Below are 26286 nucleotides of genomic sequence, written 5' to 3'. Positions count from 1 at the left end.
AATGGGGAGATTTCTGAATTAGGGAGCTAGCAATCTTAGCCTTGGTAGGGTGGGCAGTTGAAGCAGAAGATATGAACACAGTCACCCTGTCAATATTCTGAGAATCGCTTAAACCATGGTCTGGATGGTATATTTTAACCATATTCATGGTTAGTAGCACTAACACCTTCAGTTGAAAGAAAAGAAAAAAGCAAATCTATAGAAATAAATGTCTTTGGGAAGAATAAACATTTTGGGAAAGTAATTTTTTGTGGAAGAGATGAAGTTTCACATTGTGCTTGGACCAGTTAAGCCAAAATCAACTTGAATCTCTTTACAATGAACAGTCTTTGGGGTAGAGCCAGCCTGAGCATTAAAAATGCTTGCAGTTCGGCAAGTTCAGTTTTTATGGGGTGAATTACAGAAGACTGCTCTGTTTCTAAATGGATAAATCAAATTTTCTAAAATAAACATATTTTACTACTTAAGTGGTCATGCTGCTATAAGCCTTACAGTTAAAAGATTATATTTATTAGCCCTCTAGTCAGACTCTTATGTTAACACAAATTTAAACATTCTGCAAAATCTTTCTTATTGGATGAATAAGAGAATTTTCAGCACAGAATCCTGTAAGTACTCTGTCTTTGAAATTAGACTCCCTACCTGAATTTACAAGGCTTCTTATCAAATATGAAAATAGCTTAAAATATAACCAGAGCCTGTCAAGATTTAAAGCCTGTAATTTTTTGTTCCATGCTAGTATTGTATGTAGCCCACTGTCGCTCCTACTATATGTTTGTTGAATGCATGCTTTCTTTATAAAGATTGCTGTATCTCTCATAGGCTTTTTATATCTTTCTTCTACTTTACTTTCCCAGAAGTTTGCGATCCATACAATAGAGTAGCTCCTGCAGTATTTTTTTTCTGCATGTATTTTTGTCTAAAATTATATGCAGTCGAATGTACTTTATTATGCTAGATATTAATTTGTTGCATATCATAGTGAATATCTCCATAGATAGTTCTCTGGTCAAATTCTTGAGCATAACAATACTGAATGCACTGTAGCCCTTTTGGATATATAGAATTTGTCTTTTATGAAATGCCCCTCCTGCCAGAGACAAATTCAGTTTTTCAGATGCCTAGGCACACCCCTTTTGTCCCAATGATATTTGAGATTTGAAGTGTAGAAAAAATATAAACTAAGGAATTGAATTATTGGGGTTCTAGTTTTCAGCTCTGCCACTTCTGATCTGTGGGGCACTGAGTAAGTTAAACAGCCTTGTTGAGTCTTAGTTTCTTCCCCAGAGGAGTAATGAAAATGATATGTACATGTACACATTTCTGAGGTTGCATTACATAATACAGGTCATAGCCTGTATAATACAGGTGTGTAGCTCAGAACCTTGCACAGTCAGAACTAAAATTAACTTATTTACTTTTGAAAGTTCCAAACAGTTCTTTTATTTCCTAACTTCCTATATTAAGTTAGCCCAGGTTAAAAAAAACAAAAACAAAAAGTCTTGGACTCTGCAGGGTTACTCCTTATGACTATTTCCCCCAAAAACATTTTATTTGTATAAGAGATATATGGGTGTTATTGAATCAATGGAAAAGAAAAAAGAAAAATTCACTCCTGTTGTCACCACCCTGAGTAAACCATAGTTAACATCTTATTTATTTTCTCTTAAGAATTTCATGCATTTGTACATTATTATAATTACATTTCAACATTATATTCTAAATTCCATCCATTAGCATAATAACATGAGCACTTACTCATTGTTATTAAAATCCTTTCAATGGCTGCATCATAACTCTGTGTGATCATAACCTAGTTCAATTAACCATTCCTTCATTATTAAGCACTTAGGCTCTTCCTACTGTTGTATTATTCTAAATAAGAATGCCTATTGTGTGTGAAGGTTTTTCACTTTTTTTCATGTTATTTTCTTGGTAAAAATTCCTCAAATTAGAACTTTGGAACCAAAAACTATGTACTTAATTTGTTTTTTTGTGACATAACACAACATAAAATTTACCATTTTAACCATTGTTAAGTGTACAGTTCAGTGACATTAATCATTCACAGTCTTGTGGAATGACCACTCATCTCCACAGCTTATTCATCTTTCCAAAATGAAATTCTGTATCCATTAAATAATAACTTCCCATTCTCTCCTCCACCCAGCACCTGGCAAGTACCATTCTAATTTCTGTCTCTATGAATTTGAGAACTCTATAGATATTTCATATAAGTGGAATCATACACTATCTGTTTTTTTATTACTAGCTTATGTCACTTAGCACAACATCCTCAGGTTTCATTCCTGTGGTAGCATGTGCCAGAATTCTCTTCCTTTTCAAGACCGAATAATATTCCATGGTGTGTATGTACTGCATGTTGTGGAGACATTCATCCACTAATGGATATTTGGATTGTTTCCACCTTTTGACTATTATGAATATGCATCTATGAGTATTGGTATACAAAACTTTCTTCCAGTTTCTGCTTTCAGTTCTTTCCCCAGAAGTGGAATTACTGGATCATATGGTAATTCTTCCTTGTTTTTTGAGTCAGAGCTGTACTGTTTTCCACAGCAGCCATGCCATTTTACTTCCCACCAGCAATTCACAAAGGTTCCATTCTCGCCAGCAGTTTTTATTTTCATTTGTTGTTGTTACTGAATGTCATCCTGTTGCATGTGAAGTGATATTTCTTGTGGTTTTTATTTTCTTTTCCCTAATGATTAGTGATGTTGAGCATCTTTTCCTGTGCTTATTTGGCCATCTGTAGATCTTCTTTGGAGAAATGTCTATTTAAGTCCTTTGACCATTTTTAGTCAGATCATTTGTTTTTTGTTGTTGAGTTGTAGGAGGTCTTTATATAGTCTGGATATTAACCCCTTATCAAATATATGATTTGAAAATATTTGCTCCCATTCATGGGTGGCCTTTTCACTGTTGACAGTGGCCTTTGATACACAAAAGTTTTCATTTTAATGAAGTCTAGTTTATCTGTTTTTTATTTTTGTTGCCTGTACCTCTGATGTCATATTCAGGAAATCATTGCCAAAGCCAATGTCACAAAGCTTTTCCCTATGTTTTCCTCTAAAAGTTTTATGATTTTAGTTCTATGTTTAGAAGAATATGTTTGATCCATCATGAGTTCACTTTTTTTATGAGTGAACTTTTTAAAAAAATTTTTTTATTGTTATGTTAGTCACCATACATTACATCATTTGTTTTTGATGTAGTGTTCCATGATTCATTGTTTATGCATAACACCCAGTGCTCTATGCAGTACGTGCCCTCTTTAATACCCATCACCAGGCTAACCCATCCCCCACCCCCCTCCCCTCTAGAACCCTCAGTTTGTTTTTCAGAGTCTATCGTCTCTCATGGTACATCTCCCCCTCTGATTTCCCCCCCTTCATCCTTCCCCTCCTGCTATCTTCTTCTTCTTTTTTATTCTTAACATATATTGCATTATTTATTTCAGAGGTACAGATCTGTGATTCAGCAGTCTTGCAATTCACATTACTCACTATAGCACGTACCCTCCCCAATGTCTATCACCCAGCCACCCCATCCCTCCCACCCGCCCCGCCTCCAGCAACCCTCAGTTTGTTTCCTGAGATTAAGAATTCCTCATATCAGTGAGGTCATATGATACATGTCTTTCTCTGATTGACTTATTTGACTCAGCATAACACCCTCCAGTTCTATCCACATCGTTGCAAATGGCAAGATCTCATTCCTTTGGATGGCTGCATAATATTCCATTGTGTATATATACCACATCTTCTTTATCCATTCATCTGTCGATGGACATCTTGGCTCTTTCCACAGTTTGGCTATTGTGGACATTGCTGCTATAAACATTGGGGTGCACGTACCTCTTTGGATCCCTACATTTGTATCTTTGGGGTAAATACCCACTAGTGCAGTGCTGGATTGTATGGTAGCTCTATTTTCAAATTTTGAGGAACCTCCATACTGTTTTCCAGAGTGGTTGCACCAGCTTGCATTCCCACCAACAGTGTAGGAGGGTTCCCCCTTCTCCACATCCCCGCCAACATCTGTCGTTTCCTGACTTGTTAATTTTCGCCATTCTGACTGGCATGAGGTGGTATCTCATTGAGGTTTTGATTTGGATTTCCCTGATGCCGAGCGATGTTGAGCTCTTTTTCATGTGTCTATTGGCCATTTGGATGTCTTCTTTGGAAAAAAATGTCTGTTCAATGTCTTCTGCCCATTTCTTGATTCGATCATTTGTTCTTTGGGTGTTGAGTTTGATAAGTTCTTTATAGAGTTTGGATACTAGCCCTTTATCTGATATGTCGTTTGCAAATATCTTCTCCCATTCTGTCGGTTGTCTTTTGGTTTTGTTGACTGTTTCTTTTGCTGTGCAAAAGCTTTTTATCTTGATGAAGTCCCAATAGTTCATTTTTGCCCTTGCTTGCCTTGCCTTTGGCGATGTTTCTAGGAAGAAGTTGCTGTGGCTGAGGTCGAAGAGGTTGCTGCCTGTGTTCTTCTTTAGGATTTTGATGGACTCCTATCTCACATTTAGGTCTTTCAACCGTTTTGACTCTATTTTTGTGTGTGGTGTAAGGAAATGGTCCAGTTTCATTCTTCTGCATGTGGCTGTCCAATTTTCCCAACTCCATTTGTTGAAGAGACTGTCTTTTTTCCACTGGACATTCTTTCCTGCTTTGTCAAAGATGAGTTGACCATAGAGTTGAGGGTCCATTTCTGGGTTCTCGATTCTGTTCCATTGATCTATATGTCTGTTTTTGTGCCAGTACCATGCTGTCTTGATGATGACAGCTTTGTCATAGAGCTGGAAGTCCGGAATTGTGATGCCGCCAGCTTGGCTTTTCTTTTTTAACATTCCACTGGCTATTCAGGGTCTTTTCTGGTTCCATATAAAAATTTTAGGATTATTTGCTCCATTTCTTTGAAGAAAGTGGATGGTATTTTGATGGGGATTGCATTGAATGTGTAGATTGCTCTAGGTAGCATTGATATCTTCACAATATTTGTTCTTCCAATCCCAGAGCATGGAACGTTTTTCCATTTCTTTGTGTCTTCCTCAATTTCTTTCATGAGTATTTTATAGTTTTCTGAGTACAGATCCTTTGCCTCTTTAGTTAAATTTATTCCTAGGTATCTTATGGTTTTGGGTGCAATTGTAAATGGGATCGACTCCTTAATTTCACTTTCTTTTGTCTTGTTGTTGGTGTATAGGAATGCCACTAATTTCTGTGCATTGATTTTATATCCTGCCACTTTACTGAACTCCTGTATGAGTTCTAGCAGTTTTGGGGTGGAGTCTTTTGGGTTTTCCACATAAAGTATCATATCCTCTGCAAACAGTGAGAGTTTGAGTTCTTCTTTGCCGATTTGGATGCCTTTTATTTCTTTTTGTTGTCTGATTGCTGTGGCTAGGACTTCTAATACTATGTTGAATAGCAGTGGTGATAGTAGACATCCCTGCCACGTTCCTGACCTTAAGGGGAAAGCTCTCAGTTTTTTCCCATTGAGAATGATATTCGCTGTGGGTGTTTTTTACGATATTGAGGTATGTACCCTCTATCCCTATACTCTGAAGAGTTTTGATCAAGAAAGGATGCTGTACTTTGTCAAATGCTTTTTCTGCATCTATTGAGAGGATCATATGATTCGTGTTCTTTCTTTCGTTAATGTATTGTATCACGTTGATTGATTTGCGGATGTTGAACCCACCTTGCAGCCCAGGGATAAATCGCACTTGGTCATGGTGAATAATCCTTTTAGTGTACTGTTGGATCCTATTGGCTAGTATTTTGGTGAGAATTTTTGCATCCATGTTCATCAAGGATATTGTCTGTAATTCTCCTTTTTGATGGGGTCTTTGTCTGGTTTTGGGATCAAGGTAATGGTGACTTCATAGAACGAGTTTGGAAGTTTTCCTTCCATTTCTATTTTTTGGAACAGTTTCAGGAGAATACGTATTAATTCTTCTTTAAATGTTTGGTAGAATTCCCCTGGGAAACCATCTGGCCCTGGGCTTTTCTTTGTTGGGAGATTTTTAAGGACTGCTTCAATTTCCTTAAGGGTTATAGGTCTGCTCAGGTTTTCTACTTCTTCCTGGTTTAGTTTTAGTAGTTGATACATCTCTAGGAATGCATCCATTTCTTCCAGGTTATCTAATTTGCTGGCATAGAGTTGCTCATAATATGTTTGTATTTCTTTGGTGTTGGTTGTGATCTCTCCTCTTTCATTCATGATTTTGTTGATTTGGGTCATTTCTCTTTTCTTTTTAATAAGTCTGGCCAGGGGTTTATCAATCTTGTTAATTCTTTCAAAGAACCAGCTCCGAGTTTTGTTGATCTGTTCTACTGTTCTTTTGGTTTCTCTTTCATTGATTTCTGCTCTGATCTTTATTATTTCTCTTCTCCTGCTGGGTTTAGGCTTTATTTGCTGTTTTTTCTCCAGCTCCTTTAGGTGTAGGGTTAGGTTGTGTATTTGAGACCTTTCTTGTTTCTTGAGAAAGGCTTGTATTGCTATATACTTTCCTCTCAGGACTGCCTTTGCTGTATCCCAAAGATTTTGAACAGTTGTGTTTTCATTTTCATTGGTTTCCATGAATTTTTTTAATTCTTCTTTAATTTCTTGGTTGACCCATTCATTCTTTAGTAGGATGCTCTTTAGCCTCCATGTATTTGAGTTCTTTCCGACTTTCCTCTTGTGGTTGAGTTCTAGTTTCAAAGCATTGTGGTCTGAAAATATGCAGGGAATGATCCCAGTCTTTTGGTACCGGTTGAGACCTGATTTGTGACCTAGGATGTGATCAATTCTGGAGAATGTTCCATGGGTACTAGAGAAGAATGTGTATTCCGTTGCTTTGGGATGGAATGTTCTGAATATGTCTGTGAAGTCCATTTGGTCCAGTGTGTCATTTAAAGTCTTTATTTCCTTGTTGATCTTTTGCTTAGATGATTTGTTCATTTCAGTGAGGGGTGTGTTAAAGTCCCCCACTATTATTGTATTGTTGTCAATGTGTTTCTTTGCTTTTGTTAATAATTGGCTTATATAAGTGGCTGCTCCCATGTTAGGGGCATCGATATTTACATCTGTTAGATCTTCTTGTTGGATAGACCCTTTAAGTAGGATATAGTGTCCTTCCTTATTACAGTCTTTGGCTTAAAATCTAATTTGTCTGATATAAGGATTGGCACCCAGCTTTCTTTTGGTGTCCATTAGCATGGTAAATTGTTTTCCATCCCCCCCACTTTCAATCTGGGGGTGTCTTTGGGTCTAAAATGAGTCTCTTGCAGACAGCATATTGATGGGTCTTGTTTTTTATCCAATCTGATAGCCTGTGTCTTTTGATTGGGGCATTTAGCCCATTTACATTCAGTGTAACTATTGAAAGATATGAATTTAGTGCTATTATATTGCCTGTAAGGTGACTGTTAACTGTATCTTGTCTGTGTTCCTTTCTGGTCTATGTTGCTTTTAGGCTCTCTCTTTGCTTAGAGGACCCCTTTCAATATTTCTTGTAGGGCTGGTTTCATGTTTGCAAATTCCTTTAGTTTTTGTTTGTCCTGGAAGCTTTTTATCTCTCCTTCTATTTTCACGACAGCCTAGCTGGATATAGTATTCTTGGCTGCATATTTTTCTCGTTTAGTGCTCTGAAGATATCATGCCAGTCCTTTCTGGCCTGCCAGGTCTCTGTGGATAGATCTGCTGCCAATCTAATGTTTCTACCATTGTAGGTTACAGATCTCTTCTCCCGAGCTGCTTTCAGGATTTTCTCTTTGTCTCTGAGACTTGTAAGTTTCACTATTAGATGTCTGGGTGTTGACCTATTTTTGTTGATTTTGAGAGGGGTTCTCTGTGCCTCCTGGATTTTGATGCCTGTTTCCTTCCCCAATTTAGGGAAGTTCTCTGCTATAATTTGCTCCAATATACCTTCTGCCCCTCTCCCTCTTTCTTCTTCTTCTGGGATCCCAATTATTCTAATATTATTTCATGTTATGGTATCACATATCTCTCGAATTTTGCCCTCGTGATCTAGTAGTTGTTTATCTCTCTTTTTCTCAGCCTCTTTATTTTCCATCATTTGGTCTTCTATATCACTGATTCTCTCTTCTGCCTCATTTATCCTAGCAGTTAGTGCCCCCATTTTTGATTGCACCTCATTAGTAGCCTTTTTGATTTCGACTTGGTTAGATTTTCGTTCTTTTATTTCTCCAGAAAGGTTTCTCTAATACCTTCCATGCTTTTTTCAAGCCCAGCTAGTACCTTTAAAGTCATGATTCTGAACTCTAGGTCCGACATTGTACTAATGTCCGTATTGATTAGGTCCCTGGCAGTTGGTACTACCTCTTGTTCTTTTTGTTGAGGTGATTTTTTTCTGTCTTGTCATTTTTCTCTTCCAGAAAGTGGTCGCTTTTCTGTTCAGAGAGTTGTTGCTATCCTTTTCTTCGATCCCTGTTGAGTTTGTAGGTGTTCAGAATGGTTTGATCCCTATCCGGCTGAATTCCTGAGACCAGACGAAATCCAGGTCTCCTACTCCTCCACCATCTTCTCCGCCCCCAAAACGACTATTTGTAACACACGCTCTATGCTTTTGACAATGACATTGAAGCCTCCTCAGCTGGGCTGAATGAGAATGTGCCTTGGCTGTGGATTATTGTGGTGTTGTTGGTGGGTGATGGAGATGGTGGTGGTGGGGAAGAGGAGGAGGAGGAGAGGAGTAGTTGTTGTTGATGGGTAACAGTCGCCAGGACTATGGTGACTATGGCGCTTGACTCACAAGGCTACGCTTGGTACAACTCACAAAAGAGAGAGAGAGGGAGAGAGAGAGGAAGCGAGAGGGAGAGGGAGACTCTCGCACGGGGAGCTTAATGAGTGAACTTTTATATATGGTATAAGCTAAAGGGTCCAGCTTCATTATTTTGTATATGGATATAAAGTTTTACCAATACTATTTGTTGAAAACACCATTTTCTCTCTTGAGTGGTCTTGGCACCCTTGCTGAATGAAAATCATTTGACCATATATGTGAGGGTTTATTTCTAGACTGTTCTATTCTGTCAGTCTCTGTTTCTCTATGCCAGTACCACACTGTTTTAATTATTGCAGCTTTGTACTGATTTTTGAAATTAGGAAGTGTGAGACTTCCAACTTTATTTTTCTTTTTAAAGTATACTTTTTTTAACCTGAATTTTCTATATAGATATATGCACATTCATTTCCAACTAAATCTAAAGAACCAAATATGGTTTTTTTCTACTTTCCGAAGGGAGAATAAATGAATTTTACATCCTGGTGGATCAATGCTCTCTTTTCCCTGTGACTTAATTTTTTTTTATTTTAAACTTTTTCTTTTGAAGTAATTTTGGACTGATAAAATAGTTGCAAAAATAATACAGAAGTTTTTTTGTACCATCCAACCTGATTCTCCTAATGTTAATGTCTTATATAACCATAATTCAATTAAGTGAACCAGAAAATTGATACTGGCATAACACTATTAGCTAAATATAGAACTTATTCAAATTTCATCAGTTTTTCTGCCAATGCAAGATCTAATCTGAAATCCCACGTTTTCTCTTCTTAATTGGTAAAAACCTTCGGAGGGGGAGGATAACTCTGAGACCACACAAATATACTATTTTTCCTCCAGCTATTGCCCGCTAATTTTGGCATTCATTAGTGGATCTTGCCTACAACAATTGTTACCATGGTTTTGCCCATTGATGATTTTTTTCTCTCATTTCTCTCATTCCTCTATGTTTATTGATTAAACTTCTTTCAAAAGGAAGAACTATCCTTCTTCATCATTTATTTAGACATATTTTTAATCCTTTTAATTACAGTTAGTCAAATTTATTCCTATTTGATTTCTTCCAGGTTTTCACAATAGTATTCAATATTATAATGAAAATGTTTTGTTTGTTTAGTGGGCCAACATGTCACCTTCTCAGGAGACTGTCTCTGACTACCCTTTCTAAGTTAGAATCCCCCCAACTCTTCTGTATTTTACAAACTGAGAACTATGATAGAGATTATCAAGGGATGATAACTTAGAGGGGATAGTCACAGACAGCCTTCTGAGACAGTAGCATTTTTGCTGAGACCAGGAGTAAGGAGCCAGGCAGAGAAAAAAAGTGGAGGGAAGAGTGTCCCTGCAGAGGGAATAGTATACTCAAAGTCCTGAGACAGCAAAGAGATTGGTATAGTCAGGAAACTCAAGGAAGGCCAGTATGGCTGGTGCATAGGGGGCAAGGCAGAGATGCTTGGGAGACGAAATTGGGTGGGTAAGCAGTGGCCACATCAGAGTCTTGGTTACTTTGTTAAGAAGGATGGATTTTATGCTAGAGATGGCAGAATGCCACTAGACACTTTTCAGAGGACAGTTTTGTTTGGGCATTATCCATTATGTTGTTTACTTCCTGTAATACTTTCCTAGGGCTGCCGTAACAAAGTATCACAAAATCAGAGGCTTAAAAGAACAGAAACTTACTCTTCCACTGTTCTGGAGGCTAGAAGTCCAAAATCATGGTGTCGGCAGCAGCGTGCTCCCTTCAAAGCCTCTAATCCTCTAGGGGAGGAAGCTTCTTTGCCTCTTCTTAGCTTCTGATGGCTGTAGGCATTCTTTGGCTTGTAGTAACATAATTCCCATCTCTGCCACTATCTTCACTTGGCTGACTTTTCCCTCTGTGTCTCGCTATCTTCATAGGATAGTCCTACCCCTGTGTTTCCCTGTGTCTGTCTCCTCTTATAAGGACACCAGTCATATTGGATTAAGGGCCCACTCTATTCTAGTAGGGCATCTTACCCAGTTACATCGGCAAAGATCCTATTTCCCAATTAAGGTCACGTTCTAAGGTACTTAGATTTCAGCATATCTTTTGAGAGAACATAATTTAACCCATAACTCTCTCTATATGTATTGTTTTACTTTTGCACATCAACCTATATGGTAGGCTTTTGGGTAATTTTCAAAACCTTTCTTATTGTTAAATGTCCCCTCTTTAAGTAGCTTGTTCTTATTTTATCAATGTGATAATTTCATATATCTTTTGCTTAGGAGATAAATTAGAATTGTTTTTATAATGGATTTTTATAGTTGGGACCATTTGCCCTATGTCTAGTTTTGCCTTGTTTTGAGTTAGAATGTGTATTTTTTCATACATTTGTGAAATGTGTATAATTTCATGATTTTTTTTATTTTTTAAAGATTTTATTTATTTGACAGAGAGAGACCAGTGAGAGAGGGAACACAAGCAGGGGGAGGGGGAGAGGGAGAAGCAGATTCCCCGCAGAGCAGGGAGCCTGATGTGGGGGCTAGATCCCAGGACCCTGGGATCATGACCTGAGCCAAAGGCAGACGCTTAATGACTGAGCCATCCAGGCGCCCCAATTTCATGATTTTTTATTTGACATTTATTCTTTGATCAGTCAGAACACTAGAATTTTTCTTGTTATTATGAGTAACTTTTTATTTATTTATTTATTTAATATTTTTAAGGTTTTTATTTCAATTCCAGTTGGTTAAGATACCATGTAATATTAGTTTCAGGTGTACAATATAATGATTCAACATTTCCTTATAATACCAAGTGCTCATCACAACAAGTGCACTCCTTAATCCCCATCACCTATTTAACCTATTAAACCTATTTAACCCATCTGACCCCACCCACCTCCTCTCTGGTAACCATCAGTTTGTTCTCTATAGTTAAGAGTATATTTCTTGGTTTGTCTCTCTCTCTCTCTCTTTTTTTCCCCTTTGGTCATTTGTTTTGTTTCTTAAATTCTGCATATAATTGAAATCATACAGTATTTGTATTTCTTTGACTGATTTACGTTGCTTAGGAATAATACTGTCTAGCTCCATTCATGTCATTGCAAATGGCAAGATTTCATTCCTTTTATGTCTGAGTAATATTCCGTTGTGTGTGTGTGTGTGTGTGTGTGTGTGTGTATCACATCTTCTTTACCCACTCAGTTGATGGACACTTGGGCTGTTGCCATAATTTGGCTATTGTAGATAACGCTACTGTAAACATCAGGGTGCAAGAGTGGTTCAATATTTGCAAATCAATTGACATTTATTTATAAATGTAAAAGAAATGTTTAACGTTCGAGAAAATTCAGAAAGGCTCAAAGAGAAAACAATTTTCCATACATCTATGACTCACTGGTGACTGCTTCTAACATTTGGTTTATTTACTTTCAGGCTTTTTTTCCTCCAAATATTTTGACCATATTAATTGGATCTCTGTGTACAATTTACAGGATCTCATTTTTCTTGACATTATGATCTCAGCATGTTATTGAACACACTTTGTAAATATTTTTAGACTGCCAAATGCATTATCATGTAGATATACTCTAATAAAAGAGTCAGAGAATGATGGCCCACAGGCTAAATCCAGCCTACTTTTGTTTTTTGTGAATAAAGTTTTATGGGAACACAGCTACACTCATTTGTTTGCGTATTGTGTGTGGCTGCTTTTATGCTACACTGGCAGAGTTGAGAAGTTGTATTAGACACTGTGTAGACCCAAAATCCTGAAATATTTATTATTCATCACTTTACAGAACAAGTCTGCCAACCTCTGCTCTAATACACTTCACTATTCCTTGAGTTTGAACTTTAGGTAGTTTACCTTTTTGCTTTAATATATAAGATGGCAATAAAATTTTGTCTATTGTAGTTTTTCTTTATCTTGAGCTTTCTTAGACCAAAGTTTTGGATACCCTTAGGATAGTCATTCATTAATTCATGTATTCATTCCTTCCTTCCTTCATTCAACAAAAATATTCAACTAGTGCTGTGTTAGTTTCTGGGAATACACTTATGAACAAGATACAGGTGGCTCTTATTTTCGTGGGGTTTACAATTAGGTAAGGACAACAAATATATTAAAATATGCTAAGCATTTTGATAAACATTTGATAAGCATTTTGATAAGCATTCTGTTTAATGAGATTATCACATTAAATAAAGAATGAATGAAGAATGGAAATCAGTCAGCAGGCTGAGGAGTGGCATTGGCCACAGGAACAGAGTCTCAGGGAGAAGGAACAGAATGTTTGAAGATTCAAAGAGGAAAAGACTCGGAGAAGTATAAGGACCATGAAGTCACAGAATTCTGGCTGGCTAAAGCAGCAGAAGTAAGGGGGAGATAGAGCTAGAGAAGTTGAAGGACTGGGTTTTAAAGTTTTTTTTTTAAACCATGGTAACTATGTTTAATTCTAAGGGTATAAGAAACTACTGAGGCAGATTTGTTCACTACTTGGGCTGGAAAATGGAGAATGTTTTGGAGAAGATGAAGAGTTGATGCAGAAATACCCGTTAAGAGTTCAGGCCAGAGAAGATGGAGCTTATACTAAGCTTGATTGTTGTGGGTCTGGTGGAGACAGAAGGAAGAGAAGATTATCCGAGAGATATTTTGGAGGTTGGATTGCCAAGATTTTCTGCTAACTAGTAGTGGGCTTGTGAAACTGGGTGGACTTCAGTGTCATTCACTGAGACAGAGAGCATTGGAGAAGTTGGGAGTGGGGATGCTGAGTTTGAGATGGCTGAAAGGTGAACAAAAATAAATGTCAAATGAGAGGTGGACCAGCCCGGGCCTGATGACCCATAACTGGGGCAAGAGTGCAGTGTTGATACATATTCTGACATCTGTGGCTGACAGGTGACCAGAGACCTTGTGGGAGTCAGTGAGTTCACCTGAACATAGAGTGTAGTATGAAGTGAAAATGATGGCCTGGGATAAAGGCCCAAGGAATGCCACCACTTTTGTCAGAGAGAGGAAGTAGAGCTATAAATGGTAGATTATTAAAAGACTGACAACACCAATGGGAGTAAATCAGAAGAATAATATCATACATCAAAGAGCAGGGAATTTTAGAAAGGAAGGAGTGGCCAACAGTGACAAATGCTGCTGAGACTCACGGAAACAAAATAGTGGAAATGTGATTATTGGTTTGATTGAAATGAATGGTCTTTAGTGACATGTACGAAATTAGTTCAGTAGAGCTACAATATAGAAATGATTTGGAGGTAGTTGGGTTAAGTCAGAGGTTGAAGATAGAGAATAGGAAGTGTGGATGATTTAAGAGGCTTGTGAAGGATAGATAAGGTAGAAGCTCAAGGGAGAGGTGTGGCTAAGTAAGAGTTTTCTTTTTGGTCTGTTTGCTTGATTTTTAAGAAAGAAAAAGCTTAATCTTTTACATGTTTCAAATTTTCTTCTCAAACATTGTTACTAATTTATGCTTCTACCAATGGCATATGAAAGTGTTTGCCTACTCAGGGCTAACTAGAATAGAACATTACCATTTGTAGTAGAATTTAAGCTCTCCTGGAGCAGAGATTTTTTTTTTTAATCTCTTTTGTTTTTTGCTATATACCCAGTGAACAGAGCTTGGCACATAGCAGGTGCTCAACATATCTGTGGAATGAATGAACGAATGAATGACACATCTTTGTTAAATTGTGATGTGTAAATGATATCTCATTATTCCTGAAGTGTGGAAGTCTTTGTTAACTAGTAATCTCAAAAAACAAAGAAAAACAAAAAACCCTAGGAATTTCATGCATAGAGATCCCTGTTAAGCCAAGAACTCCTCAATGGAAAGAGCTATGATTTGTTAATCCATGGATCTCCATCATCTTGTATAGTTTAGCACTTTGTAGACTCCCAAACATATCTGTATGGAATTTTTTGCCTTCCATATGGGGGGAAGGAAGAGAACTCAAGTAACTTAAGCTAGAGTCCTAGAAACATTGAGCAGCAAATTTGGATTTACTAAACCAAAAGGAATTGTTTTTTCCTTTAAAAATAATCCTGGGGGTGCCTAGGTGGCTCAGTCAGTTAAGTGTCTGACTCTTGGTTTCTGCTCAGGTCATGATCTTGGGGATCCTGGCAGTGAGATCCAGCCCCACGTGGGGCTCCATACTCAGTGCAGGGTCTTCTTAAGATTCTCTTCCTCTCCCTCTGCCCCTCCCCCCCAACTCTCTCTAAAATAAATAAATAAATCTTTAATAAATAAATAAATACATAATTGTGCATGGAGATTAGAATCTGGTGGTCTTCACTTGACTGTGGCCATCTCATTTTCTTCATTATGAGGTTACCCCAGTACTGGAATTCCAGCTGGTAATGGAGAGAGTGCTATATAATGATCTCAAAATAATTAACATGTTGCTCTCAGAATTTTATAGAACAACACAGGAAGAGAATGACAAAGTTAGGAATATAGAAAAATAGCAACTGAGTACTGATACAGTATAGTAGAGGACTGGCTCAGAAAGAAAAGGGGCAAAGTTACGTGTGAATTGTAAAATGCTTAACGTAGTCCTGTTACTCATGCTGACAAACTGCTATCCCAGCTGCAGATTACCTCAGATTAACAAACACTGGGCTACAAACTATTAAAGAGATACAAGTGACATTTTCAGCAAAAAGCTCAGGACCATTGATACTAGTTTCTTGTAGGGGCATTCTATTTACAGTGCAATGCAGACCATTTTAGGAGAGAAATGCTGCTTTAGAACAAAAAGATGCACAACTATTGGAGGCTAAATGGTCAAGTATCTCAATCTGCAGACTTTGCTAGATGAAAAAAATATGCTGGGCGAAATATTATTGAGTATCCATCTTCCTTTTCTTCTTTACAAAAAAGATATACTGTAACAGCTTATTTAAGGCTCAATGCAAAATGAAAAACCTCTTTGCAGTCCTATCACATAAATTTTAAGAACAGTCTACTGTTTCCACACACATAATCACAAACCTGGACTGTAATTGAGATATTTATTTATTTATAGTATATTTGTGTTCTGCATCTGCTGTGGCTGTGCCTCTGCAGGCAGAGTGAAGCAGAGTGTTGCAGATTTAATTATGGTGGTAAGGTGGGTATAATCAGGCTACAATGCCTCACATTTCATCTTTTTCTTAGATCTCTGCCTCACCTGATTCACCATGCCTCAGGAAAGTGATTAATAATTCAGTCTTCACCACTTATGAAGTGGGGATTGATTAGGGTATGAATTGATTAAAATTTATAGCTACAAATCATCCATTTAATTAGTTTCTCAGTTTTGAAAAATAATGTAATGATTATCTTATTAATTTCAATGATCACTGGATTGTTCTCTTATACCAGCTTTGTCAATGAATTGTTTAGACTAGGCTCGGATGTCTGCAATGATGGAGATCTCATTTGCTCATGGGAAAGTCCATTCTAGCTCTTGAGCAGTCTATTTGAAAGTTTTTCCTGGTAGTGACCCGAAATCACTTCTCTTGAGCGTACATTTTGTGATTGTTATTCCAACCATTGCAGCCATACAAGGTATTATTTATTTGTGAAGATACAAATTACAATTCATGTAAGTATTTTCTTCTTGGGGCATGCCTCTATAACTTAAGTCATTTCTCAGTTGATTTGACTTCAAGATACCTCAATATCCCAGTCACTATTTTATCAGTATTTCTCTTAAAATGTAGATTCCACAGGAGAATTCATTACTCTGGCTATGGCCTGATCAACACAGAAAAGAGCTCTGCTATCATTTCTTATGTTTTAGATGCACTATTAATTTAGCTCAAGATTACATGTGCTTTTGATAATCACATCAATTTATTGATCCAAGTGGAATGTACTGACAACTATCCTTTTTCAGATAAGCTAAGCCATGTCTCTCCCATTCTGTATCTAATTTATTTATTGGCTATGATGATAGAAATTACATTTAACCTTATTTAATTTTAACTTCTAAGATCCAGCCTATTTCTGCATTCTTTTAACATATGCTTTGATCTTTTTCTCTCATCTAGTCTACTTATCTCTGACAGTTTCCTGCCACCTGCAGATTTGAAGCATAGAACTCTATATCACCCAATTCATTGATTGATATATTAAATCTCAGCATTCCCTCTAGGTGGGCACCATTTCATTAATCAAACTCTTTGGATAAGGTCATTCAACCAATTTCAAATCTGTAAATATCACACTGCAGATAAGAGCAGGGTGCAGGGGTTGAAAAGTCAGAGATAGCAGACATGATTCCCAAACCTACCACATCAAAGATTTAATATTGTAATTACCCTTGCTAAATTATGCAATTATGGTTTTCTTACCTTTAAAAGGATATAACATCTGCTTCTTTTAGATGGAATGAATTGTGTAAGTTGCTTAACATAATGCTTGGCACATAATAAGTACTCAGTTAATACTGGCCCTCTTCGCCATTGTGTTATTTAGGTAAATACTAGATGAAATAACAACCTCAAGATTTTTGTGCTGTACAGCCATCTAATGTGGGCTGTTCTGGTTGGCAGGTGGCTTTCTTCCATGTTGTGATTCAGGCACCCAGGTTCTTTTCATCTGGGAGCTCCATCATGTCTTGAAATCTCAGTGTCTTCTTAATCTACGTGGAAGAACATGAAATAAGGGTGGAGAAGGCATACCCACTTCATAACTACCATCTCTTAGAAGTGAAGTGACATCAGCTCACATTCCATTGAGGAGAACTAATCACATAGCCTCACCAAGCTGCAAGGAGGGCTCAGGAAATGTGGTCCCTGGCTGGGTGGCCACTTCCTAGTGTTAGCTCAGTACTTGGGAAATGAGAGCACACACGCTGTTCACCACCTCTGCCACAATTGCCATAGTCACTGTCATCAGTATTCCCTCATTAAACCACATGTGGCTCATGGCCTTCTGACAAGTCAGCAACAATGACAAAAGAACTATCGGACATTTCACCATTTCCTCTCTACATACTAAAAGGTTTTGAAGCATCATAAAATTATAATAAAAACCCAGCTCTTTCCCATCTTGCAAGATGGCGGGCGAAAAAGCTGAGAAGCCGGATACTAAGGAGAAGAAACCTGAAGCTAAGAAGGCTGATGCCGGTGGCAAGGCTAAGAAGGGTAAACCCAAGGCTAAAATGCCAAAGAAGGGGAAGCCCCACTGCAGCCAAAACCCTGTCCTTGTCAGAGGAATTGGCAGATATTCCGCATCGGCTATGTATTCCAGAAAGGCCATGTACGAGAGGAAGTATTCGGCAGCTAAGTCCAGGGTTGAAAAGAAAAAGAAGGAGAAAGTTCTTGCTACTGTCACATAACCAGTTGGTGGTGACAAGAACGGTGGTACCCGAGTGGTTAAACTTCGCAAAATGCCTAGGTATCACCCTACTGAAGATGTGCCTAGAAAGCTGTTGAGCCACGGCAAAAAACCTTTCAGTTAGCACGTGAGAAAACTGTGAGCTAGTATCACCCCCGGGGCCATTTTGATCATCCTCACTGGGCGCCACAGAGCAAGAGGGTCGTTTTCCTGAAGCAACTGAGCAGTGGCTTGCTACTTGTGACCAGACCTCTGTCCCCAATCGAGTTCCTCTGCATAGAACACACCAGAAATTCGTCATTGCTACTTCTACCAAAATTGATAACAGCAGTGTGAAAATCCCCAAACATCTCACTGATGCTTACTTCAAGAAGAAGAAGCTGCGTAAGCCCAGACACCAGGAGGGTGAGATCTTCGACACCGAGAAAGAGAAATATGAGATTACAGAGCAGCGCAAGGTTGATCAGAAAGCTGCAAATTCTGCCAAAAATCAAAGCTGTTCCTCAGCTTCAGGGCTACCTCCGCTCTGTGTTTTCTCTCACAAATGGAGTTTACCCTCACAAATTGGTGTTCTAAATTTCTTACAAAGAACGTAATTAAATTACTGATCCATTAAAAAAATTATAATAAAAACCCAGAAAATGAGGCACCTGGGTGGCTCAGTCATTGGGCATCTGCCTTCAGCTCGGGTCATGATCCCAGGGTCCTGGGATCGAGCCCCCATCGGGCTCCCTGCTCATCGGACAGCTTGCTTCTCCCTCTCCCTCTGCCTGCCACTCTGCCTACTTGTGCTCTCTCTCTGTGCTCTCTGTCAAATAAATAAATAAAATTAAAAAACAAACAAACAAACCCAGAAAAGAGCCTGATAGATAATTCAGGCATATACTCCCTGACAGGCTTGGAGTTGTCCTGAATTTCAGCAACTGGCTGAAGGTCTCATAGCCTAGTTGTAGTGATAGGCAAAAGGATGATAATTTGGCCAGTGGCACCTCAGTCTTATGCACAGAGAGAACTTCATTTGATGTATAGTTGAACAAAACCCCAAATCCTTTTAATCTAAATTGTTAATTTAAAATAACTTCCTAGGGGCGCCTGGGTGGCTCATTCGGTTGAGCGTCCAACTCTTGGTTTCAGCTCAGGTCATGATCTCAAAGGTCATGGGATAGAGCCCCTCATTGGGCTCCATGTTCAGCCAGGAGTCTGCTTGAAATTCTCTCTCTCCCTCTCCCTCTGCCCCTCCCCCCCCTCAGATAAGTAAATCTTTAAAAAAATAAAATAAAATAACTTTCTATATCTATTAGTTGCCTTCCCTATCTTAGTATATACCTTTAATTCTTTTCCACATTTTAGGATATTAAAATTCTTCCACAGCCATCATCGTAACCATTTATAACCACCAATTGTTTTCTTATGTTTTTTCATATATATATATTCATGTAGGATTTAGAATACACAGAAATGTACAAAGAAAAAAGCAAATCACTGCCAATAATCCTCAGCTGAAGATAATAATAGTTTACATTTTGGTGCATTTCTAATATTTTTCCCATTAATTGCTATTAATTGTTATTAATGGCTATGTTACATTACATTATTTGGTAAGTATATAAATATATCTTGGTTCATTCAGGCATTCCTATTATTGGATGCATATCCATATGATTGCTGTTGCATGTGCGCCAGTACACTATGGTGCAGTCTTAATGAGCTAACTGATCTTTCAATCTTGCACACTTATTTACTTTGCATAATTGTTAATTGAGGGTACTTATATTAGGTGACATGAACTGAGCGTGATTAATTATAAAGTACTGAGCTGTACTAAAGGCATGTGCTTAACATGTTTTTGCCTGATGCCTGCTGCCCCAAACATTGTTTCTGTAATTGTTTTGATGTAAACGTTAGCTGAATGGCCCTAGGGAGTGCTGTGCTGTAAACTACTAAGGGTTAAAAATAGGATCAAAGGCCGGCCAGATAAGGAATAAAGTCACAAAGAATTAACATGTAACTAAGTAGTGTGCTCAGAGAAGGGAGAAGGAAGGTGGTGGGGGGGGTGGCTGGACCATATGTTTGGACTTGGTGTTGGTACATAAGAAGTGAGCTTCATTTGACAGAATCCCCTCCTTCTCAGTGTATTCACTGCCTTGCTTCTTCCTCACACTCAGCAAAATCCTCCTAAGCCCAAGACCTAAAACATGCATCTCTGTGATGGGTGGAATTCTAAAAGTGCCTCCCCGTCACACTTCCTGCCCTCTGGTTACTCAGTCAAACACTAATGGAGATACTGCTTGAAAGAACTTTCCCAGTGGAATTAAAATTACTAATCATCTGACCTTAAAATAAGAAGTTGATGTTGGATTATATGGGTGACCCCAGTGTAATCACATGAATCTCTAAAAGCAACATAAAAAAGGCAGAAGAGTTATTCAGGAAGATATAGTAGGAGAGATGAGGCAGAAGGGGAGCTCAGAGAAATTCAAAGCTTGAGGAGGGCATGACCCATCAATTGCTTACTTTGAAGATGGAGGAAGGGAGTCAAGGAAAGCAGGTAGCCTCTAGAAGCTGAGAATAACCCCCAGATTATACCCTTCATAGAAACAGGGACTTCAGTCCTGCAACTCCAGGGAACTGAGCTCTGTCAATAACCAGAAGGAAGGAGCTTGGGAACAGATTCTTCCCTATAACCTCAAGGAGGAAACAGAGCTCTGCGCAGCAGATACCTTGCTTTTGACTTTGTGAATCCCGGAATAGAAAACCAGCAGATCCAGACTGTGCTTCATTTTCTGATTAAACAACTGTGGGCCAGTCACTGGATATGTTCTTAAGCCATTACATTTGGGTTAATTTGTTATAGCAACGATAGAAAGCCAATACAGTTCCAGTCACATTTAAGCATAAGTCCCATGCCAAGTACTCATACCTTTGCCTATACTCCCCTCTGTGTCTAAAATGCTCTTCTTCCCATTCCTCTAGGGAGTCCCTATTTAACCTTCCAAATGACTGTGCCACCTCTTTCAGGACGCTTTCCTTGATTTGGTTTGTTATGATGTAGATGCTCCTGCTCTGTGCTGCCATAACCATACCTCTAGCATTGAATTCATATGCTGTTCATTATTGGTTTACTTCTCTGTGTTCCTCTTCAAAAACCTTAAATAAGTCTTTTGATAAGGGTTCATATCTTGTCTGACTTTGCATCTTCAGTGACTGTTACAGTGCCTGGCACCTATTGTCATACAGAACAGATTGACAACACAGCGATTGAAGGAGTAGTGGTTCTCAGGCTAAGGCCATTAACTGGACCAAAATGTTTCATCACAAAAATTGGATAACTATTTCCTTTTTGCCAATTTATAGAAAAGGTACCGTGATTGAAAATTTCCAATTTTAAATTCGATCCTAATAAACTATTTTTCAGACTTTTACCACTTGCTTTTGCTTGCCTTCTGGGAAGAGCTAATTCAGAAAACAATAAGAGAAGGGTAAATTATCAACAATTCAAAAACTTAGGAAAGAGGGCCCCTGGGTGGCTCAGATGGTTAAGCGTCTGCCTTTGACTCAGGTCATGATCCCAGGATCCTGGGATTGAGTCCCACATCAGGCTCCCTGCTCAGTGCAGAGCCTGCTTCTCCCTCTCCCTCTGCCATTCCCTCTGCTTGTGCTCTTCTATCTCTCTGTCAAATAAATAAATAAATTTTTTAAAAAAAATACAAAAACTTAGGAAAGAAAAGGCAATCAATATTGCTTTTAAAAAAGTATTTTTTCATGAACTCATGTTTATAGTTGTGAATTCATATTATATACATATAACTTAGTCCTGTATTACCAGTTGGTGAAATTATTTCTATGTCACATGACACAAATATTGCACAGGATTTTATTTTGGATTTCATCATGTGCTATAAATAGCATACTGACTTCTTTGCACTCCATTTCCTGAATCAGGTGAAGGGTTTGTGTTCTCTGAATTCATGAATTTGGAGTAATTTTTTAATGGTTTGCTCACTTTTGTTTAACATGATGCACAGCAGAAAAGAATCTGGCTAATGTTTGAGATAAAGAGGTTCATTAGATCTCATGTTTGTTCCCAGACCTACCTAATATATGCATATGAGGCCCTACTTTCTTATAGTGTTATTATTAGTGAATTTTGTCACATGCCACCTACCACTTGTTCTAAGACAAAGCAGCACTTTTAAAACAGTTCATTAGAATATTCTGCAGTAGTCTGGGACTAGAAGTAATACATATCCAATAAGAACTCCTAAGGGCATTTCAGCAGGCGGAATGCAGAATGATCAGCAGATGATTTGACTAGAATCTCTGCCAAAACCTCCACTTTTGTGAAAAGGGCCTTTGGGAGTCATGATAATGAGGTGTGGTTAGAATTTTGACATCTGCTTTTGTAGATATCTTGGGAAGCTCTAGCCCTTCCCGTACCAGTCCTGACAGCTGAGTCAAGGAACCCCTGTCGACTTGCCTTCCCACTGAACCTTATGCCTTGGTGAAAGTAATCAGAGCATTTTATCCTTCAGAGACATAGAGTTGGCAAACCAAGAAAGATTAGTCTAGAGAAAATGGTATCCTTCACTCTCCAACTTGTTTGTTTAATTGATAGCCAACTTTGCAAATTCTCTTTGAGCTGTGAGATGCACATGGAAAGACACAGAGAGGGATGCATGCATGTGTGAATTGCTCACCGCCAAACATCCCCATATGTTGTGTCATTTTCCTATGGAATAGGGTAGGTAAAGATGAGAATGATTTACTATCATAATAGCCTATTTTAGTAAGGAACATATGTTTAAAAAAATCCAGTGGTATTCAGAACTCTGCTCAGTTTAACATAATTTTGAGTAGCCACGTTGTATGTCTAAGAAAACTCATTTTCTAGAAGGGCTACCTTAGCATTCTTCAATTTATAATGATTTTGTAGAAGAAAACCAAAAGGGAATGAAAGTCATAAATTTGCTTAAAAATTAGATAATAATGGCACTAGGAAAGCAAAATTCGTTTCATGTCTAATCTCCCAAGGCATCATTACTCTGTGCATATGCGCTCAGTGTTTTGGAAGCACATTAAAATTTCAATTAATGAGAGTGTATTTGGTACTGGTTCTTTGTTGAAATGAAGGAGTCACCCTGTTTTTAATCATGCCTAACTTACTCCTCAGGAGTGATTTGAACAGTGAGAGAACCTGGGAGGGCGTATAAAATAATCTTATACTAAACCAGCAGTGATTTTATATTTAGACATCCTCCTTATTTAATTCTCAAGGCAGTCAACTTTTCTAGTACATATTAGTTTCTTGCACAGATGGACTCTCATTAGGGAGGCTTCTTAGACCTATTTAATGTATATGTGCTTTTTCATTGTATCCAGAATTTTATATTTGCGTATTTATTTCCCCTATATCAGTCTATTCCAGATGCACAGAGGTAAATAGGGAAAAAACCAAGGTCATCACGATCTTTAATATTTTCTTCTGTACTTCTGATCTATGTTTGTCAAAGCAGAATTCTTAGTTTTCTATTTTTTAAAAAGTATATTATGTTATATTCTATAAGACTAATTTTGACTGTGTAGTTTTTATATTATGCCCTTTATAATGAATGCTGTTAGCTTAATATTCATTTGTTCATTTAATCATTTATAAAATATTTGAAAGTCTTTGGAGGGCAATGACAATATATTTTTAATGCTTGGCATTTAGTAATGTTTTTTTGAATTAATACTATAGGCCAAAGAAAGTGTCTGGGAGGTAGAATTCAGATTGAATACAATGAGACCTGTAACCTGGAGGAACTCGTGGTCTAACAGGGGGAGTGGACATATTGTATTTGTGCTGGGTCCGGAGTTAGAACAGAATCAAGCAGAGAAGTGGGCAGCTTCTCAAGCAAAGTACTGTGTACTAATATTTGGGGATCAATCATCTGCTGCCTTTAAATAACCCCATTTGACCACTGGTATTTGTTTTCTGAGACAGTTGCTTCATGTAAGGGGTATAATATACAAGTATTGAACAGAGATACCCTGTGTAAGATCCTAACTGACTCATATGGAGCTCTAACCAATGATTTACTTAGCATTGATCTGTCTATCCACAAGGTCTAGGGAAGAATCAATATAGCTAGCTTTCTATTTCAAGAGGCAACTGATGAAATTAAATCCTTTTTTTAGGTGGATCTGAGAATGACTTAAGAGATGAAGTGAAAGAATCCAGCCTGGTATCTGGGGGGAGAAGATGTACATAGAACCTCCTCCAGGACATATTCAAAAGGGGGCTATAAAATCCAGTAAAATAGTTCAGGAAACCTTATGAGGAAGGAAGGCATCTAGCCAGGCTTTAAGATTTACATTAAATTAACTGACCAATGTGAGCTCCTTACATCTCCCTATTGGATTTTACTTATTCCTGATTTGGGTTTCTCTTATAGGCCTGCAGTTCTGTTTCCTCTTTCAATGACTTTGATCATCTTCCATTTGAACATCCAGTAAATGACTTTGGCTTTGCTTTTCTGCTTACGCTTTGCTACTCATCCTGATTCATTTTTCCTTATTGTTTTTTGTACCATTTCAGTCTTACTGCATCTTACTGCTTAATGGATTCAAAGGCCCCTTAACTAGGTAAAGAGAATTTGAGAGTATTGGCAGATGACAGTGGTTTCTAGAGCAACTCAGCTCTAACTGTGCCATTTCTGGGGGCCAGAAGGCTAAGGAACTCCTCATCAGGCTTGACCAATTACCTCTTGACTCTTGTCTTCAGAGGTCAGTGGTTAAATAGAGGGGACCAGTAGATTTTAGTGACAAGCCTTCTTCCTCCTGCTGCTCTCTGTTCTGTCCATAGCATCTCCCACCTGCTGTCCATTTTGCTCAAATGTCACCTTCTCAATGAAGCCTGTCGTTAACACCCCAGATACAATTGCAGCCATCCCTGTGTTTTGCTACTACCTCCCCCTGGCAGTCCCATCTGTCTTACCATGCTCATTTTTTCTCTTTTTTCCATGCCATTTATTATCTTATAATATACTATGTAACTTATTATGTTTACTATTTAGATTTTGCTTCTTCCACTAGCATGTAGATATCATAATTTTTATTTGTTTTCATTGATGTAGCCCAAGAATCTTTAGCACATCGATCATTCATTTTTTAATTTTTTTTAAGATTTTATTTATTTGAGAGAGAGAGAATGAGAGACAGAGAGCATGAAAGGGAGGAGTGTCAGAGGGAGAAGCAGACTCCCTGCTGAGCAGGGAGCCCGATGCGAGACTCGATCTGGGGACTCCAGGATTATGACCTGAGCGGAGGCAGTCGCTCAACCAACTGAGCCACCCAGGCGCCCCAGCATGTCGATCATTTTTTTTTAAAGATTTTATTTATTTATTTGACAGAGAGAGACACAGCAAGAGAGGGAACACAAGCAGGGGGAGTGGCAGAGGGAGAAGCAGGCTTCCTGCAGAACAGGGAGCCCGATGTGGGGCTCGATCCCAGGACGCTGGGATCATGACCTGAGTCGAAAGCAGACGCTTAATGACTGAGCCACTCAGGTGCCCTCGATCATTCTTAATAGATGTTTACTGACAACATGAGTGAAAAACTCCCATGTCCACTTCATTGCCATGATTAGGAAAGGACTTACTTTATTATTTTTTTTTAATTTTTTTATTGTTATGTTAATCACCATACATTACATCATTAGTTCTTGATGTAGTGTTCCATGATTCATTGTTTGTGCATAACACCCAGGGCTCCACGCAGAACGTGCCTCTTTAAGGACTTACTTTATTCTTAATATTTATTTCAGGTATCTATTTGCTGGGAATCTTTCAATCAAATGTTATTGCAGGAAATGGTATTTCTCTGTACAGTATGAAAGGATTAGTTATCACTGTGAAAAAAAATGAAGATTTGTGAGAATGGCTTTGATGGGATAGAGATGCTAAGAGAATGTTAGACTTGCTTGTGTATAATAATAGAGTCTGGGAAATAAAAGTATTTATCTCAGGCTCATGTTACATGAGCATGAATTTTATTAACCTGTTTGTAATGTACAAAAGGATGTGACGGCATGGGATACCTGAAAGGAAAAAACAAAACAAAACAAAACACCGCTTTGCTGTTCTTCCAGACCAACAAAACTCTCAGTAACGTGCGATGCTTAAAGGTCTT

General features: G+C 38.1%; 1 protein-coding gene and 1 pseudogene across 7 annotated transcripts in view; both read left to right on the top strand.

Annotated features, from left to right (window-relative positions):
• Positions 1–26286, top strand: part of TMEM117 (transmembrane protein 117) — a 493780-nt gene that overhangs the window by 263937 nt on the left and 203557 nt on the right. The window lies entirely within an intron of this gene.
• LOC112832557 (large ribosomal subunit protein eL6 pseudogene) lies at positions 17824–18725 on the top strand (annotated as a pseudogene).

The sequence above is a fragment of the Callorhinus ursinus genome, unplaced genomic scaffold (genome assembly GCF_003265705.2).
Source record: "Callorhinus ursinus isolate GAN/ISIS: 27379988/994484 unplaced genomic scaffold, GSC_fseal_2.0 scaffold44, whole genome shotgun sequence".
Classification (NCBI taxonomy): domain Eukaryota; kingdom Metazoa; phylum Chordata; class Mammalia; order Carnivora; family Otariidae; genus Callorhinus; species Callorhinus ursinus.
Note: the sequence above shows the minus strand (reverse complement) of the source record. Positions and strands in the feature narration are given on the sequence as shown.